Below are 6000 nucleotides of genomic sequence, written 5' to 3'. Positions count from 1 at the left end.
ATAGACAAAAACTCCTCAGGTCTAAGGAAAGAAGTGCCCATCTGGATACCAGAGGCATGTGTAGCACCAAACAAGATCAGAAAATAACATCCTCATGTCTTGTCTAGTTCAAACACTTTACAGAGCAGAGGAAGAGAACACAAAGCCACTTACGAAAGCCCCTCAAACAGCAATAGGTTTCTCAAGATAAACTCTGGAAGTCAGGGGCATTCAGAAAAATGTATTCAGGGCTGTTGAGGTGGGTCAGCAAGTAAGGATGCTTGCTGCCAAGCCTCATGCCAAGGTAGATATCTGGACCCCATCATGGGAGAAGGAGAGAACCAAGCTCTGTAAGTTGTCCTCTGACAGCCACACTCATGCTGTCACACATGCATGTGTACATACACAATCATACATACAATAAAAACATAAATAAATGTATTTCAAGCTCTGAAAGACAACTGCCAATCCAAACTATTAAACACAAAAAAACTACCTGCTGTAATAGAAGGAGAAAGAAAATGCTTGCACAATAACAACAGACCAAAGGAATTCATAAGCATGAAGTTATCTCTACAGAAGACCCTTGAAGAAACCTTTGGACTGAAGACAAAGGCTTACTCATCCATGAGGCAACAGGAAAGAATGACTAGTTATGTTGGTACTTAAGCAAAAGAATAATAGAACATGCCAATTAGTATAAAATCAAATGAATGATAGAAATTAGTATTTGTTTTCAAAGAATAACCCTGAATATTAATGAACTCAGTTCCTCAAAGACATAGACTATCAATTTGGAGTCAAAATAGAATCCATGTATTTATTGCTCTAAAAGATGTATGTTACTATCATAAACAGACACAACCTTAGGATAAAAGGATGGAAAAAACAAATGGAACTAGGAAATAAGCAAGTCCTAATATTTGACAAAAAAAAAAAAAAAAAAAAAAAAGACTTCAAAGCAGAATTAGTTGGGAGAGATAAAGAAGGCCATTTCATACTAAATAGAGGAACAAACAAAAAGGCATTACAGTTTTAAACACATGCACACCACCATGGTTCACAGGGTACACCTAGTTTCATAGAACAAATGCTACTGTATGCAGAAACACAAATTAATCATAATACAATAATCATGGATGACTTCAGTGCCCTGCAGTCACAAATAGAGTTGTCATCTAGACAAAACAATAAACAGAAACATCAGAGTGAAGTGACATCATAGGTCAAATACTTAACAGACCATCCACCTAACAGACATCTACAAAACATCCCATCTGAACTGAATGGAATACACATTTTGTTCAGCAGCTATGGAACTTTCTCAAAAATACATCATGTGCTAGGACACAAAGAAAATCTTAAGAAATGCAGGAAAATTGAAATCATTCCTTGTACTCTATCTGACCACAGTGGACTAAACCCCCAAACCCATAGAAACTATAGAATATTTAAAAACTCATGGACATTGAACAATACACTGTTGAATGATGAATGAGTCGTTGAAGAAATCAAGAAATCAAGAAAGAAAATTTAAAAAATAAAAACAACTCCCTAAATAAAATGAAAATGAAAATGCAACATACCAAAAACTATAAGATACAATGAAAGTAATCCTAAGGAGGAATATTCATAGCTATAAATATTTGCATTAAAAAGTGGAGGAATCTCAAATAGCTTAATGATGCACCTTAGGACCTCGAAAAAAATTCAAAATTAGTAGTTGAAAAGAAATAATTAAGATAATGGCAGAATTAATAAAATGAACATTTAAAAAACCATACAAAGATTTCAGGAAACCAAGTTATTTCTTTGGAAAGAGAAACAAGATCAACAAATCAACCCCCACCCCTGGGGAAGCAGGGGAGGTTAGGAGTCTCAAATTAGTGAAAATAGCGATTAAAAGGGGAAACACTGTAACAGATACCACTGAAATTCAGGAAATCACAATCAGTAGCTGAATTTGTCCTGAGTGTACCTTATTCTTTTGGCTATACCTAGCCTGAGGTGTGACTCAAACCCATTGCCACAGAAAGGAAACATCCTAAATTACTGGTTAGTGTTTCTAAGCCTGTCTTTAGAAAGATGTTATTTAGTTCAGACTGGGTTCACAGCACATCTTGGGTATAGACAATATCAAATACTCATAAAGGCCCTTCGGTTACCTGAACCTGGTTTAGAAATTCATTGGTTTGAAGCAAATATGTATAACAAAAATGAGGAAAATAAAAAGGACATACTTTAAAGACACTTATATTTCACTAAGTTGGAAAATCTAAAAGAAATGGATGATTTCTAGATGCCTGTGACCTATTAAACCAAAGTGAGATAAATGATGTAAACAAATGTATAGCAAGCCACAAAATAACAAAACAAAGCCCTCCTAACTCAGGTGTGCAGTGCTGACTTCCAGGCAGACAAGGCAGTCACATTCTTAAACTTACAACAACCATGATTACCTGCACAAAATTTGGCCTGTCAATACCCTGCCATAGAAAGGGAAGGAGTTCATGGACCCCTCACTCTACTGAGGACTCATAGGAAGTTAGTGATTAGTGGGGAGACAGAGATTTTCCTTGGCTGCTGGTAATGCGCCCATGTTCCTATGAGCAAGACCGGGGTTTGAAGGTAGAGAGGAACCACCTGGGAAGAGGATTAGTAGAAGTGGGAGGAGACCAAGACAGGGGAACAGGGTAAACACATCAAACCTCATTCTGTGCATGCAGGAACACATCATAATGTAGATCATTACTATATATAATTAACAGATGTGCTAATAAAACATTTTTAGTCTCAATTTAAAAAGTCCAGGCCCAGATAGATTACAGACCAATCTCCCTGATGGACATAGACGTAAATATTCTCAAGAAAATTCTCAACAAATTCAAGAATACATCAAGAAGATTATTCACAATATAAATAAAATAAACCTTAGGGGTTAAAGAGATGGCTCAGTGGTTAAGAGCACATTCTGCTCTGACAGGACCCAAGTTCAATTCCCAGCACTCATGTTTGGCAACAGTATCTCTACCTCCAGGGGAATCCACCAACTCTGGTCTCTGTGGGCACCTTTACTCACAGGCATGTTCCCTCCCCCACACACATACAAAATTGAAAATAAATCAACTAATCAATAAATAAAAAGAACATTCACTATGATCAAGTTGACATAATTCCAGAGATACAAGGATGATGGTTCAACATACACAAATCAATAAATTTAACACATCACACAAATGGACCCAAGGACAGAACACACACTATTATCTCCATTGATTCAGAGAAGGCTTTTGAGAAAATCCGACATCCCTTCACAATGAATGTTCACATTGCCATTTTCTAAAGGAAACTGCAAAGTAGTTTTATGAGTTACATTGTTCAGTTTAGGAATTTGAGAAGAGTGTTGCTATTGTTAAACTTCAGCAGAACAAACATTCTTCCCCAAGAAAATGTAGTTCATTTATTATTGTTTCTAACATTCTTGCTTGATATATCTCTTGAAAACAGGTCTAGTGTGGTGGTCCATGTCTTAAATTCTAGCACTGGGGAGGCAGAGCCAGGCAGATCTCTGAGTTCGAGGCTACCTGGTCTACAGAGCAAATTCCAGGGCAAGTCGGCCTGAAACTTTGTCTAGAAAAAAGTAGGGGTTGGGGAGGAGGCAGAGAGGAATGGATACTGTGCTGTATGCAGTTTTTCTTTTTGTGTTTTTGTTTGTTTAAAACAGGATCTCATATTGCCCAGGCTGGCCTTGAACTCACTAAGTAGCTAAAGGATGACCTTGAATCTCTGACCCACCTGCTTCGGTCTCTCCAGTACATAGTTACAGATCTGAGTCACCATACCCAGCATATAGGGTGCAGGAACTGAATTCAGGCCTTTGACTAGCTAGTGGCAGAACATGTGGTGGATGGTACTGAACTCTGAATACAGCTTACATATAGGTTCAATGGGTAAACATCAGCGTATGGGTCATATAGAAACAGCTCTCAGTGGTTAAGAGAAATTAACCCTTTTTAATATAGCATTTCTACTAATTCTTTGAGAATTTTATTAATTCTTTGAGAATTCATGAACATAATCCATTTTTTTTATCATATTAATGCCCCACTCTTCCCCCAGATCCACTGCCGAACTCCTCATTCCCTCTCAACTTTGGGTTCTCACTTTTAAAAAAATTATTACCCCCAAGGCAATTTGTGCTGCCCACATATGCAAGGATCTAGGGCCATCCACAAGTGTGCAGGGATCACTCTGTTTTAAGAAGCAAAAATCACAGAGATGCCCTGTCTCAAAATAAATAAGTAAATAGATAAATAGATAGATAAATAAATAAATAAATAAATACAAATCACCTTATAAGATACATCATTCACTACAGAGTCATGTGATGTCCATGTTCAGCTATTGCAGAAACCAAATTTTTCTTTGAAAAGTAGAATCCTAAACCACCAAAGACTTCACAGGCTCCGGGTGCAGTTCCCCATGTGACAAAAGAATAGTTCTGAATTTGATTGAGCGCATTTTATATCTGAGTGATTTAATTCTTGCAGCGGTTCTCTGAGGTCCCAGTTATTAACACCATTTTTCAGATGATAGATATGAGGCTCAGACAGGTGAACAGGCTTCCTCCAGCGCTCCCAGCACGGTGGGGCATTAGGGGAGGGGATGTTAAATCCGGGCTGATTCTCAAATGTTCTTCTTGTGCAAGAGAGCCATAGAGAAGAACAACCGTGCACGCCTCTGGGAGAGCGCTCCTTTGGGACATTTCAGTCAATTTTTAGGTTTCACTTTCTCTCTTTCTTTCTCATACCCCATAAACCTGATGTTCCAGGAAGATTTGAACCATGGAGTGAACAGACTGTGGCCAGAACTTGTGTCCCAGTTCTGCTTTCCATCCCTGGAGTCTTAGGATATCCGTGAGGGAGAGGCTTTGGATGCTGCCTTGTTGGGGGTGAGGTGGGGGTGGGGGTTGCCATCGCCATGGGAATGCGACGCTTTCCAGGGCTATGTGGCCAGCATTGTCCCCTGAACAAGGCTCCGTTTGTTGGGTAGAAATAGAGAGTGCTTCTCAGTGTGGATTTAGTCCTAAATAAGGATCCACATCTCAACAATGCCTCCTTGTGTAGTGGGTGACTCCCCCCCCCCCCCCCCGACTTCCCCGCCCAGGATTATGAGACTTGGCTTCCAGATTCATTGTAAACTCCTAAGTGTCTTTCCTACAGTATTTTAAAAGAACCTTTAGCATGCTTGCCTGTATATTTTTCAGTCTTGGAAGATGCATCTCCTAACACATTAAGATGAAGGCGGACTCCGGGATTTCCATAGCAACCAAGGAGCAGGGCGAAAGCCATAAAGGGCAGAAGAGACACACAGCGCAGGACCCCCTTTTGTGGAGAGCGCCCTTCAAGCAGTCACCTTAGGCTATTTCAGTTGAACCTAGGGTCACCAGCGCAGTTATTTTCCATGTTTTACAAGTGAGAATTGTAACTGGGTAACTGGAGCAAGATCGCACCGCTGGTGAGAAGAAATGCGCATGCTTCCCAGGCTGAGTCCGAACCGGCTCCACTTGTGCTTCCCTGCTCATCCTGACCTTCAGCCTTCAAGGCCTCCTGGTTGGAAGCACACACTCGTTCCCCTTCTCATCATTTTGTTATCCATCTTCCCCCTCCCTTCCCCTTCTTTCTTTTTATTTCTTTCTCATTCAAATCTTTCTTTTCTTCCTCCTTTGCTTTTCTCTATCGAAAAATAAAATCAACAGATTCCCATTCCTAATGGCAACACCAACTCTTTAAAAAGTCCCCCGGGGGTAGGAATAAACCAACAAGAACAGTGTGAGGTCCCTAAGAAAGTAAGGTTTCTTTTGAAGACCTTGAGCAGATAGAAAGCTATACTTGTCTCTAACTGAAAGAGTTCTTTGTTGTTGTTTTTGTTGTTGTTGTTTTGTTTGTTTTGCGTTTTTGAGCTAGGGTTTCTCTGTGTAGCCCTGGCCGTCCCGGAACTCGCTCTGTAGATCAAGCTGGC

This window comes from Onychomys torridus, chromosome 1 (genome assembly GCF_903995425.1).
Source record: "Onychomys torridus chromosome 1, mOncTor1.1, whole genome shotgun sequence".
Classification (NCBI taxonomy): domain Eukaryota; kingdom Metazoa; phylum Chordata; class Mammalia; order Rodentia; family Cricetidae; genus Onychomys; species Onychomys torridus.
Note: the sequence above shows the minus strand (reverse complement) of the source record.